A 15,132-nucleotide genomic window follows, 5' to 3' on the forward strand; every position below is an offset into this window, starting at 1 on the left:
ATGCGAGTAACCGGAATTGCACCCGACAAAATTCCAAAATTCATGGCGCCACCGTGTTTTTGAGTGTTTGTAAAGTAACAAATACAAAACATGCAAAGTATACTCTTTTTAACTCGCCATTAATAAAATATATCGTAGCGATTCGCCAGTAAATATTATTTTCCACCTCGTAATCGATGCAAAATATCGTTATCATCATGCCTTAAGGTAGTATGCACCTCGAAAGTGAAAGATTTAAACTTTTGCTCTAACTTTCCTCAAGGAATCTTTCAATTAGGCCTATTCTCTTTCGAAATCAAAAATAAAAATAAGGGGTCACCGTGCAAATTTTGGTACAAGAGAACAAATTACTCAAGATGTACCGATATTAGAAATTCAAAATGGCCGCAATCCCTGTGTTAACTCTATGGAGAAAAATAAAAATTTTCGAATTTCGAAAAACTAAGCCGGTGAAAGTTTTCTTTTACAAAGAGCTTTAAAATGAACCCCCACATGTTGTATATCAGAAGAGATTGTAAAAGTTTGAGAGTCCGAATGTCTGTCCCCGTGGCGCGTTCTACCTTAAACAGAAAGAGGGAGAAAACTGTTGTGCATATGGACGAGGACTCAGGCCAAGAATGCTGGGATTGAACTCAAATCAGAAAAGCGCCCTTTGTGTAACTAACTTGATGAAAATTACCAGTTCGGACAGAATCGTTTTCAGCTTGAAATACTAGATTTTGGGCAAGGCAGTTGCTATGGCAACGATAATGATGGCAAAATACGCCTTTTGTAGAAAAAGGAGATTGTTATCATGGCAAATGCAAATGTTACATACAAAATTGCCATTTATGTCCAACTTTTTGACAAATTAAACAGGAAAGCTATACTTGCCTGGGTCTGATTACTTGAAGCGTATGTGAACTATGCGCATTAGTTGGTAACCACGTAAACCGGGTGTGTGAATATGCTGTTTTATGCAATGCGTAGTGGTACTACTAATATATAGCAAGTAGTAACTATTTCTATTTTATTCGTTCTTATCATGATTCAGTGCTATTATTGGCCATGTGAGCGTCGATTGTGCATCATCAGACGAAATTAATTGCTCATTATAATCTCTTGCGCGTCACCAAGCGCTGGGCCCTATATGATATTATTAGTGAAAAGAACTGAACGCTTTTTCTGCATGTTTTGTGACTGTGGGACCATGAGGGCCCAAAGAGCGATTTTCCGATCATCGGCATAAGGGGCCTCGGTCGTCTTGGGTCGACTTGGGTTTTTCCGATTTTCCCACTAGTGACGTCAGGGACTAGGGTGCGGTGCTTTTTAGAGGTTTTTTGTCTTGCCATGAACATTTTTCACTCTAACGTTTATTCATCAACAGGAAAAGTAAAATTACACCGACATTTAGAATATCATAATTATTATTTATCGTCAAAAAATTAAAAAGAAATATCATATAGGTGACATATACACTTTAACATGTTCATCCCCAATTTTCTGTGAATAGGTTGACAGTCATTATAGGCAACAAAGGTATGTGGTCAAACCACAATGAAAGGGGTGAACACTGTTTGGAACGTTAGGGTGTGAGTTCAGAATCGTTGCACACACTACCAAATAAAGCAAGAAAAAACACTTCGAAATACTGTGGAATGCTTGGCAGGTTTTGGAATAATCTGAAGAATGATCGGTATTCATGTCATACGATTTTTCATGTGTCGTGATTGGCATATGACGATTACTTTAAAATCTTGGCGGATGCGGATGTATCGCACGATGGCCGACAGGAAATTTGTAAGTTGGATACTGTACACCTTTCGGAGAGAGACTGACGGTTTAGGCGGAAAAGCGGAAAGACATTTTAACATGGGCTGTGTCTTCACCTTACGTAGTGAAATTGATATGACATTACAAGGTACGACCGTGTCGGGGTCTTATGAACTTATGCCTTGTGAGTCGGGTCCTGTCACTCGCGCACTGCACGGGACCGTAATTAAGCCCAGTGGATAGTTAGAAAATAAGTTTATCACCTTGTCAAGACTTTTAGTGAATCCCCTAAAATTGCTGTACCGTACTATACTTTTATTTATATTCTCATTGTTAATATTACGATTTAATATCGTCGTCTAGAGCCATTTATTACTCGGCTACGGATAAGTGTTATTGACGAATGCTATTGAGAGAAGAACCCTGGCCACTCTAAATAATAATTTCCAAACACATCAAACCGTCTGTGTCATGGGAGTTTCTTTTTTAATTATTTAGCACAGCCACAGCAAGTGAGATGTTGCAGCCGAGTGGGGGGGGGGGTAATTTTTAAGCTTGTGGAGTTTTACCGGCTTGTTTTTCTGAAATCGAAAATGTCATTTTTCTCTCAGGGTTGTTAAAGAGACCTTGGCCATTTTGAATTCATAGTGCCGGTAAATATTGAGTAGTGTTTTTCTCTAGTATCAATTTTTGTTCTGTTTCCGCCGATTTTTGCTCTCGATTACGAAAGGTAATGGTTGAAAGTTTCCTTGCGGAAAGTCTCGGCAAAAATTTAAATATTTTAATTTCGAGGCGCGTACTACCTGAATAGAAAATAACAAGGATAAATAAAGCAAAGTGGTCTATGTGGTATCTCGACGGTCAGTGCGACTATTAAACTGATATGCTGAGAAATGGGAGCATGGTAATATTCCCATCTTGTACTTTATTATTCGCCATGAAATTGCGGCTACATCTCTTAAAATGTTATCTAAGAAAGCCATCTATGTGGGGCTAAATAGGCTCAGACCTTGAACACTCGTGCCGATTTGGGTTTTAAAGATACCTGCTGTTACCAGTGTACAATTTTCTTACTCGGACTGGGAAGTCGTCGATTATAAAAGTTGACGCACTAAAAACGTAATTCTTTAGTTTTGGTGTCTATCTCCCCTCTCCCTCAGAACGAAGCTCCGCAATGGGAAATTGATTTCAGGTTTCAGAAAAGCTGTGTTGTTTATCATGTATTTGGAATACCATCCTGTCTTTAACCCTTTTAGCACCAACGTCAATTTCTGTCGCCTTAATAAAATATAGCCCAGTCTCTATTTTTCAGATGTTTGTCAAAACTTTGATAAAAAACTGTTGTCAATGAAATGTGATGTCCATTTGGTCCAAAATCATCGAAAAAATTACAGAAAAAATCATAAAATTGGTAAAATGTTGCATTAAAAATTTGGTGGGAAAAATACAGCACTCAAAGGGTTGATGCAGGTGTTGTGCAAAATCTTCACATGAATGTAAACAAACTTCACGTCATTTGATTTTTTTTCACAGTAGAATCCTCATTGCGATTTTGATGCACACAAAATAAACAGGGGTCTCACCCCCCATGAGCTAAGTAATTTCGTTTCCAGTGTGTCAGGTTTGATGGGTGACGGCCTTTACTTTAGCCTGTCAAAGGATCCAATGTCGCGTCGTTAAGGTAGTATGCGCTTCGAAAGTGAAAGACTTAAACTTTTGCCCAAACTACCCTTAAGGAATCTTTCAACCATTATCTTAATCAAGAATAAATGTTGGTACTACAGAAACAAATAACCCAAGATTTACCGATATTTAAAATTCAAAATGGCTGCCATCCCTGTATTAACTCTATTGATATAGAGAAAATTTTTGAAAAAAAACTAAGCAAGTGAAAAGTTTTCTTACACCAAGAGCTTTAAAATGAACCCCAACAAGTGGTACATCAGAAAAGAATTGTAAAAGTTTGAGAGTCTGAATGTCTGTCCCCGAGGTGCGTTCTTCCCCTTCTACTGTCTATGGTTCTACCTTAAGTTCTTTGACATTTGAGAATGTCTCTCTTTGAAAAGACTGAGTAATCTTTTGTGCTCTTGCAACCACACATGGGTTTGTCCAGGTCACTCATTCCCATAGTAGTTTTTCTACAAAGGTTAATCCTTAAAGTTTGTACTAAAAACACCACTGGTTTATTTTAAGTCATTTTGGACAAATGAAGACAAACATCGTTCTTTCTGTTAATTGAGGACGTTGACGACGTGCACAACATGCATCTTAGGGGAACAGTCTTGTTGAGAGGCACTCGGGATCATCATTCAGAGTAATGTGAGCTTCGCATTTCGTTATACAATTATTTTAGAGGAGTACCCCTCACCATGCCTTTTCCCACTTTCGTTCCATACCGTGTGCCGGCGTACAGCAATACCCTTTCCATGTAAGGCGTAAGAGAATAATATGTGTTTCCATCAACAAGCCCTTCGGAGGTAAACTTTTTTCTGTGCTTTTAATTTTCATTTTATTGTGACAATCAAAAACAGCAAAATTCGGCAAAATCATGAGTGGTTTTTGATAATTAGAAAGAAAGGTTTTGGGTCGGAAGGTCTTAAATAAGGTAGGTCGGGTTACCGGAAAGACATCTTTTATAATTTTTGCCTATTACGACATTTTATACACGTCGATGTCTAACCATATGTAAGGCAGTGCGGCATTAGTACATTCGGCTGTCAACTTTTGTCTATTCCCAAGCCGCTCTGAGCGATAACGCCAGGGCTCGATTGCAAATCAAACTGCACTTGGTAAGGATTTTGTTCTCATGAGTTATTTTAATATTATTGAAGGAACGATTTGGAAAATGAGATTTCTATGAGCGCCGAGGCAGCAATGCAATAAATTGTAAATTTGTGTGCAGATATAGACAGAAATCGTAAATTACGGAGTTGGGCGCCAAGGGCTGCATTCACTATGTGGCTAGCAAAGCAAAAGAAATTGACATTTTTTTCTTTTAAATTAGCCGACGAAATGAAGACGCAGAAAAATAGACTGATGGAAATGAAAGTTTGAAAACTTCAGTGTAATGCCCTAAAAAAAGAACAGGTCGTAAATTTTCACAAAATCCAACGAGGATTGAGTGTTCGTTACCCCTAAATCTAGCGACAACACAAGGATTCTACTTTTAAATACACTTAGGAGCTGGTATACATTTCGGGTATAAGGTTAACCATGAGAAAATTTTGGTCCGCTCGTATTGCTTCTTGCGCTCTTGGTTTCCGCCCCTATTCACTGCGGGCCACTCCTTGGTGGAACACGGCAAAGAGCGATGGCGGAACACTTAAAGCGGACTATTTCAAAGAAATCATTGACCCAAAATCATTAATTGGATTAAGTGGCAAGACAACATGGGAAATCCTGATTCAGTCGCCTTCTTACTGTTTAGATACAACCCACCTGTTGCCCACTCGTTTAAAATAGCTATAAAATGCGATTCCAGTGGACCTGTCAGTACCTTCGAATTTGACTTTGCCTGATGATTTCAAATCCACTTGCAGTCATAATGTGCCAGATCAAACTAGTGTCATTCACAATTGCACTACTTGCACTGTTCATTACAACGATGTACCTTCGAGGTCTCATAAGCGAGGTTACAAGCCTCCGACACGACGGTGATGCAAGTGAGAAGAATTTAAAATTCACGTCAATCAAGAAAAGAAGTGTTCAAGGGGATGGAGATTTCCTTCCCACTATAGAAACATCTCGGCAAAACAAGAAATTTCCGCGATATTTGCACTTGAAAACGGAACAAGGCAACGGTGGTAAGTACCGTACTGTTGATTGCAGGAGCTCCCGTATTCTTTAAGAAGCCTGCCCCGCACCGATTTGATTTTCTATTGCTAAAATATTTTTTCTGAAATGGTTAGGCCAAGTTCCACAAGCTGTACTATCAAACTATTCAACGGGTTTTATGTGAAACAAAGATAGTGGACGACCACTGCGATCGACGTGTAACACGTTTAGCGTGTATTGCTTGAGTAAAAATCGGAATTACAATGGACAATTCTATTGGCAACTGCAATTGCTGACCCCTATGTGGTGACCTTTATTTCCGCCAATGAAAACGTGTGTACTTACACCTCTAGGCCCTCATAAGCTCAATTCACAATGACCGAAACGGGTCGAAGCGATCGCGAGGTCAAGCTTCACTGTTCGATCTTTGGTTATTAAACGCACCAAGGAACAGGAGAAGAGTAATTACATGGGTTTAAACTGTTTTCGAAAGAAACGTCCTGATTTATTTTTTTTAAACTCGGTTTATTACAGTTTGAATTTTAGTACGCATGCGTAGCACAGCCATAGGCGTCATGTATACATATAGCTGGAGGTATGATATGAACTGATTTTCGGTCTAACCAGGGCAATAGGAATTTCGCCCCGAGTGGTTTAAAATACGAGAGGACCTTCGAACTCACTTCAACAACGATCGTCATGTTAAATCCAATATGTGAGCTTCTGATTGTACAAATTTTTATATCCCATATCAAGGTTCGTACTTTGCTTTTATTCGTGAAATATGGTCAACATAATCATTTTTAATTATTATGGATATATACATTATCATTTTACCTCCCTATAAATTATAATGGTATTAATTTTCTTCATTTAATGTTCTTCATCATCAGGGCTCTTAATTTCAAGCACAACATAGTACAATAATGAAAAGTATATCGTTTTCTGTGTTTAAAATATCACAGTGTTTCATCCAGGATGACATAAACAGGGGGGGGGGGGGTTTCTCCTTTTACCAGAAAATTTAGGGGGTTTCACCAGTTCAAATGTTCTACTTCAATCTCAAAGGTGTGACTGGCACCATTTCTGGTGGGGGGACTGGCCCCCTTGACAAATTACTTGGGGTGCCAACATGTCAACGGGGGGTGGAGGGTGGAATCCCCATCCTCCTCTCAAGATGAAACACTGTATAATATAATCTACAATATCAAATTTATATCATTAATAATAATGAATGATTATAGTTTACCTGCTAAAAGCAAATAGAGGTTCTTAACATACCGATTTTCATACCATACATCAAGGTATTATACTGAGCAATATTGTCAAACTATTTCTAGATTTTAGTTTTCATTCTTCAAAATATTTTCAACATTATCCAATTTTAATCATTTTTAATTACTAATTATGATATTTAATCTCCCAGGAAAATGGCTTTTATGATATGAACGCTGCTGATAATACTCCTGAAAATACTAACATTTCAAGTGACTGTGAGCTGTAAAAAGTAAATTTTTTAGCTGATTATCCAGGGCTTTGAGCAGGGGGTGGCCGTTATGATAATCTTCAACAGTAAATTATGTACGGGAAATCCCGCCTCGAAATTGAATAGGCTAAGTTTTTGCCCAAACTTTCCTTAAGGCAACTTTATGGTAACTGTAAACCAAAAACAATGCAGAATTTGGTACTAGAGAAACAAATTTCCAAGAAATATACCGACATTTGAAATCTAAAATTGCCGCAATCCCTGTTTTTAAATTCTTATTCTACATTCAATTCTCCACTCAGTCAAAACTAAACCATCACATTTATTGTATTGACTTAATTAATTTTTATGATGGGTATTTTAGCAAAGTTAATTAAATTGACGACACCACTTGACATTAAAACATTGATTGCTCAATAAATGACCCTCAAGTCTTATTGTTTTTCCTTTCCTTCTATGATTGACTTGTCAGCCTGCACGAGGGGACACGTGGAATTTTTATTGAGACCAGGTTTCTACCTTAGACGGAGTAACGTAACACTAGCACTCGTACTGAAAAGCAGGATGGAGGAGCCTTATGAAGTTCACATCGAGTTGAAAGATACTACAAGTCGAAATGAAAGTCCGAGGTTGTATAATACAACAGTGCATCCGGGTACTTTTAGTAATTTACATGTTGATCTGACGGAAGATCTACAGAAAATCATACAACCACGCCGCACACATTTACAGATCAAGGTGGACGCCCTACCAAGTTATCAAGCAGGACATGAGGCGGAAATATGCCCTTTGAAAAATGCAAAGGTAAAAACGGACATAGAATTTATCTGGTTATTTTTATATTTGGTAGACACAGAACTTATCTGGTTGTGTTTATATTAGTTACATATGTCACTATGGATAGAGATTAGTACTCAATAGCATGAAATGAAGAATTCCCTTCGAAAATCTTTTCTGGTTATCTGATCAATAGCATTGAAAAAATGCTTCATATGATCTTTCTGACAACTAAGCTTTATCCAAAAACTTCACGATACACATATATTGATTCTTCATCTATTTTTCAAAACGTCTACGTATCGGAAACAGTGGTCAGGTACGTAGCTTGCAACTTTGCACAATAGTTTCTGAGGTACTAATTCAGTCATCTCTCAAATGAGAATGAACTATTCATTAGTCTGTTTATTATTTTTATGTTTATTTTTTTGTTTCTAATCAAATCTCCTACGCTGTCCAGTACCTTTCTAATTTGGTTAGTGAGTAAATGTTTCTAAAATGATAATTGTCTCTGTGAAAAGAATTTTTGATTCGTGGCCAATTTTCTTTGCGTAATCAAAGTATTTATTGAAATGTAACCATTTGTCAAAACATTTCAAAATAAGTTCGCAAGAATTTGATCATTCAGATCTGTTCAGTGATAAAAAAAAATGCATTTTAAGGCGAAATTTGCAATTTGGTCAAAACATGTGATTCTCTTATAAAACTTGTCTAGATGCTTTTTAATTTGATTTCTTGGTCGCTAGGGAAGACGTCATCATGAAATTGGCATATTTGAATTTTGGCGGCTAATATTTTAGCTTCGAAGCTAAAAATATTCTGCATTATATTACCATGCCCTACCCGTCGCATTTTGATTGGGCGAGCTGAACCACGTGACTGACCACAAATACACAATAATGGTTTGTTTACATGCCCGTGAATATGAATAATAAGATTAACAACTAAAAGTATCGTAACTTTACAGCTCAAACGTAAATCATAATCAATCACAAAATAAAATGGAGCACTTGTAGGTCAAGTTGAGATACTTTTTTCTGAAAACATCTCCGGATTTGCCAATTTTTTACAGCTTGCGTGACAGTGCGTCGCGTATTGCTCAGTTTCTGGGGCCCAGTTGTCGTTCGCTCCTGAAATTTTCGGAAATTTTGACGGTTTTCTTGGGTTCGCTGATAATATAATGGAAATAACAGACTCCGCTCTGACCATTAACGTTTATTTGTGGGCGCGGGCTCGAGGAAAGCCAAATTAACGGGCTCGGCAAGCCTCGCCCGTTAATTTTTGGCTTTCCTCTCGCCCTTGCCCACAAATAAACGTTAATGGTCAGCGCGTCGCCCGTTATTTCTATAATGTATACTTATCTATGCAAATAAAACAAGCATATTGATGAGATCTTGTATCTTGGAGAGGTTTTTAGGGCAGGCATCGAGGGTCAGTGATTATCAGACTCATTGTTACAGGATGATGTGACTTTGAGCAAGGGACATTTTATTCCATATTGCTTCATTGAAGAACAGGTAGTGGGTACCTCATCATGTAATTTGGCGTGCCTCTCTAGGGTGATAGGTTGGACAAAAAGGAAATGGAATAATTTAAATACGTGATATGTTGAGCTGTCACAGCTTCTTAATTCACTCATTGAGAAAGAAATTGGTCACATTAATCAGTAGATTTTTTGATCGGATTCGAACTCCCAACGTACGGCACGCAGTCGCCTAGCGAAGATATCACAGTTAAAACTGCTCGGCCAAATCCCCTCCCTTACAAAAGAGTGATTCAAAAAACCGAGCTAAGTTGTAACAATTACTTACTTGTATATATTTACACAAATTGAACAATCTTTTAATGTACATCTCATTCTCTTGCTAGCATACACAAATAATCTACGAATGATTAGTTACAATAGTGTTTATAACATTCTTGAATTCTACAGTAATGTCTCATGAATTCTACAGTAATGTCTCATGGGTTTTGTTGTTTCCAGGTAATCCTTGACAATGATCGAGCACGTAGCTGTAAGAGTTACAATGTGACGGTAAGGGTTGACGACTTGATTGGCGGCGAGTACGAAATAATTTCCCCGAAGCTCGTCAACACGTTAATCTGCAGCAGTGTCTGTCAAGCAATTGGAGCAAGCAGACGTAGCTGCGCACCAACAGTGTTTAGCGATCTCAGAGTAAATTATAAAAACAAAAACGATCATCATGTTAAGATAAAAGATTTCGAGAACGTCATTGTGGAAGAATGTGGCTTCCTGTCGTAGTTCAGGAGGATTTTAAGAGTAACACCGACACTACAGGAGAATAAGGTTGAGGGGATTAGACCAAGAAAATTGTCATTTATACACAATGAGTTTGAGCTTCTGTGCCTTTAAAACCTATTAGCAATATAAGGTACCTAACTAAAGTTTATTGCTTTCTCTTTTAAGCATTATCCTTACTGTTTTGAAAATTACATTTTATGTGTTTTGCAGTTTTTAAGCTACATTACATTTATTGTGTTTCTTTTATTGAGTGTATGTTTTAAAATCAAAGATGTATTTATTTTCTAATATATTTCCAGTGAACTACTTTGGCTGATACATTTCAGTGTATTTATCAACACTTATTTTAACAGATATAATGTCTATTATCTAAAAATTATATGATTTTATATCACAATTGATGCCGTTTTTAGCCTATTTTCTGGGACACGTGATTAAGCTGTAATGGGAGAAACACACCCCACAATTGCATGGGGAATTCCCTCAGATATCCTTTAACTCACCATATCTTGATAAAATACAGTGATAAACACCAGTATCAAGTTTTTAACATGGAGGTACAAGCGAGAAATCCACACAGTTTTGAAGATGTCACTGATTGGTATAGAGGAGCCCCACGAGTATGGCGAGAGTGTCCAGCTTTGGCCATACCGCCTCCTTGGGAGGTGGTGTAGCCTGAGCCGGACACTTTCGCCATACTCGTAGGGCTAGGTACAGAGGACTTTCATTGTTTAAATGTAAAACGCGTGCGTGTCCGACAGACAAATCACTCACTCATTATCTTATCAAATTATGAACAAGCAGCCGGGATATCTCTGTAACTGCACAGATATCGTAGCCCCATACAACAGGACTGTGTGGAGATATAAAACCTTTCGACAATGGGGATCGGCATGTCGTGTATGGGCAACGATCTGTGCCAGCCAGGCGGGATCGCTGTTGCATTATAGTACATGTTTATTAAGCCGTGGGCTAGAGGGGTCTACGTGCACCCACCACAGGATAACAAACCTATATTTTTCAGAAACCTTGGGATTACTAGAATACGAAATGGAATTTTAATAGCAAAAATATAGGGACGCGATACCGCAAAAATCATGATTTTGCGACCCACGTGCATTTTTGTCAAACCTGTGTTCTTGTAAGTCATCTACTGAGCTTATTTTTTAACATAACCTGACATGTTTGGTATTTTTAGAAAGGCAATTTATTCCTCTTAGAAATGACATATTGTAATATGCAATATCGTCTATAGTTTTCGTGTGTTGTGCATTCAAGTAAATGGCATCATGCTTCTTATTATAAGATCGTGATTGTGCAGGAAATACTGCATTTTTTGTACTTTTCAGTGGGGCGCTATTTTATGAGTGCGGCACCCGTTAAGTGTTAAAACACGTAGGCATGGTCCAAATCAGAAGCAGTGATACTTCTATACATGTCCTTCAGTTATCACATTTAGAAGAACCAATTTTAGCTTGAAAATAAAATCATGAAATAGTGCATAAAATTCGCAGCTACTGGGGATTTAATTTCTGAGTGGTAATAAAATAATAACACATGATCGCGAGGGCAATATCACGATTTTTTGCCTGCCAAAGTATGTGCCCTTGACGGTACTATTGATAATATCCGAAACAAAGCCGAGGGCATTATCAATGCAACCGTCATGGGCAACAGCCCGAGGGCAGGCAACAAATCGTGATATTGCCCTCGCTATCATGTGTTATTAATTTTATTACACCAAACAAGCACTTACACACATGATCGATAACCCTGACACTTGTAAATGTTCTTGTAACGTAACATTTTATTTTATTTCACTTGCCGGCAGAAATAGGCCGACAGCCATATATACACGTTCTGCATTGTCAAAAATACAAATGATTCATATCATTAGGCATTTGAAATGTTGACAGAATTTTCAAATTAATGTATTTAAAAAATCAATTGATTTTAACGTATCAAATATTGCGATATTTAAATATGTACATCATTTATTAAAACATGGTAGGTGTCTCTGTTGAAAACCTGTTTCTTTTCGAAACAATAACTGTTAAATACGATAGATAAATATCAGTCATAGGTCAGTAAAACAGGAAATATTAAATTTACTATAGTTTTAACGGTTACAACAATTTAAAAAATCAAGCACTATGAAAAAAATGTCATCGCCAAATCATACAGGTTTATACGTGACCATGATCGACTATCGTGACATGGCACAAGACCACTAATTAATTCCCCATAGGCCACCACAGTAGCGTTGAGCTCGATTTTCCTATTTCAAAACATTCAGCGGCACGAATCCTCTTAACAGGTGTTAGGTCAATGTCAGCTTGACTACTGATTAATTTTTCGTGTGGGCAAGTCCACGGAAATTTTGAGATAGCGATGAAAATAGCGCCCTCAGTGGTGTTTTTGACAAAATTCAGGCTTATTGTTATGATTTCTATTAGCCCTAGAACTCCTCATATTACCACCAAATGCTTCAGTCATTATTCACAACAGTCTGCATTTTGATTCAGGCAGATAAATATCTTTACAAAAATTCTTGACGTTAAAATTCAAACTAAACAAGCATCCATGCAGATATCAAAACTTCAAGGTCTGCACTATTTGTCTTCCGAATTATGCTGGACAAGGCCCCACATCACTGGTAGTGATGCTGTGCCCCGGCCAGCTGCAACACCGGCAAAATTAAGGAATACCCAACTCATGTCTCTGTGGGTGAAATGGGCCACCAAATGGGTGACCATTTAATAAAAAATTATAACTGTAAAATACATCAAACAGGCCACTAATTGATGACACACAAACATAGTACAAAACATGTGACCTTACAATAACTAACCTACTTATACATGTGATAAAGTTCTAAAGGTGAGATACATCAATTAGGCCACAAAATTGGTGACAAATAAACTGACACACGAACAAATTTCCTTACAATAATTAACATGCTCATAACTGTGAAATACACAAAGTGGGCCACAAAATGGGTGATCAATTAAAAGTCTACCAAAGAATTCACCTACATATGTAACTCATCTAATCTTGCCCAATCTTGTGGGGCCAAAACACGCCACAAGACACACCTTGTGTCGGCCCCACAAGAAGAAAGTCCACACCAGCCACTGCAGCCCCTGCGAACAGTGGCTCGTCTTGGGCGCTACGTTGACTTGTGCTGTGTTGAGAAATTGGCAAATGAACTGTGACACATGCATGTTGCACAGATGTATGCCACATTTATACTAGCACAGTACCAGTGTCTATCTAGCAATAACTTAGCTATCCTACTTATATACTGTGCTTGGCTACGCTACCACCTTCTGTTTTATTGCAGCAACAGAGGGAAGGCCGTAACAATTGTAAAGTCTGAAAACTACGTTTTGTACTCTATCTACAAACGAGTCTTGTTGACCCCCCTCTTCTTATTACTACCTTGGGAAAGGAGCAACAAAACTCAAATTGAGAACCTGTATTTCCTAATGTGGCTAAACACAAACCAAAGAGAGACTTGCTCTAAAACAGAGATTAAAAAACCCTTTTTGACGGAAAAATTCTCTCTGAAAAAGCATAGTCTACCATATGGAATCACAAGCAATGTGAAATGGAATCTGCTAGTCTGGAGGAAGCGCATAGTGTGTCCTAAAAACTTCCTGTACTTCATTAACATATTTCTAAATAGCGTCCTCCCAACCAAACAAAACATTATTTTCTCCTTGTAAGTTGTCACTTGAGGAACATTCTTAGGGACACCAGATAATAAGCTAGAACGGCACAACTCACTGCAGCCCCTGCGAACAGTTACTATGCTTAACTTGGCCTTAAACTGATGATCTATATGTATACTTTGTTAACAACTTAACTGAATGTACCCAAAGGCCATTTAAAAAAATGAACTTCATACGTCCAAAATCTCTGGATGATTGCTGGATAGCCTGTTTTTAAAGTAGCAGTAATGCACTGAGATTGATAAATGATGGTTAAAAAATTGTCACACTGCCAAACCATAAAACACAGCTGATTTCCCGGTAAATTGACTTTACTTAAAAGGGAAAGCTAGCTTACAACATTTGACTCTGTACCATGCACGTTGCACAGTTGCTGTACTAAATTGGGTCTTCAACTGGCGAGTAGATTTCAAACATCTGAACCCTCTGATCGGTTATTGGAAGGCACTTTATAAAGTTGATGTTGTTGATTGTTGCCTTGTAGTCCTAGTGTCTGGTGCAGCATTTGAATATGCTGAGTGTTAGCTGCCTTCTCTTTGTACAGTTTTTTCCATGAGCCATGCCTGTTGGTAAAAACAAAGGGAAAAACTAGGCTGAAAAGAATTCGGCAGTCTCGATAAAGTGGTTGCATTATACCTATTACATAGCTAATAGGTTGAGTGGTAGACAGAAGCAAACGTGAGAAATTCATTAAAGGAGCTTGAGCAGTACCATGCTGACAAAACCTCCCACATATATGACAAGCAGATGAAATGACACTGCTGCTGACCCAGCCGATCCAAAAATGAGGGGGAAAAACACACAGCTGGAAAACGAATTCCACAAAGGGAAAACGCTGTACGCACAGCAACACCCTACATAGTGGACCAGCACAGCCGAATCCAACCATGAGGGGAAAACCACACAGCAACACCCCACATTGAGAACCAGCCAGCCAGCCAGCCAGCAAACTTTATGAAGTAAATTCTTGACAAATGTGATCTGGCTAATCTTGAACACACTGCCAGTAATGGTAATTCAAAAGCTCACTAGTTGTACCTCAATGTTGGGCAACAAGTCTCTCGCATAAATGAAGTCCACAGCGAATTTATTGTATCTCTACTACTAAGCCTTACTGCTCTCATAAACTTGAACTGACACAAATTACTTCGCGTATAACCCTAAGACTGACAGCATATGAATACTCCAACAGTAGTGCAAGCATCATTTGCCTCAACAAACTTGTTTTACTTGTGGGTGAAAACCAGTATCATATACTACTTTAACCCCATTTGTGGATAAGGTAATTGTTACCTACATAGAGTGATGTTGGCGTGACTTTACATCTGCCGTTTGATTAAAAGGAC

At 38.1% G+C, this 15,132-nt stretch overlaps 1 long non-coding RNA gene across 1 annotated transcript in view; it reads left to right on the plus strand.

Moving 5' to 3' along the window:
* The window catches only part of LOC139133056 (uncharacterized), a 73,773-nt gene extending 62,218 nt beyond the window's left edge, over positions 1 to 11,555 (plus strand). Inside the window, exons 2-3 of the long non-coding RNA XR_011552522.1 lie at positions 7,485 to 7,816; positions 9,774 to 11,555. This is a non-coding gene — a long non-coding RNA (uncharacterized lncRNA). The remainder of the gene's footprint in view (positions 1 to 7,484; positions 7,817 to 9,773) is intronic.
* The last annotated feature ends 3,577 nt before the right edge of the window (positions 11,556 to 15,132 follow it).

Source organism: Ptychodera flava, chromosome 5 (genome assembly GCF_041260155.1).
Source record: "Ptychodera flava strain L36383 chromosome 5, AS_Pfla_20210202, whole genome shotgun sequence".
NCBI classification, from domain to species: Eukaryota; Metazoa; Hemichordata; class Enteropneusta; family Ptychoderidae; genus Ptychodera; species Ptychodera flava.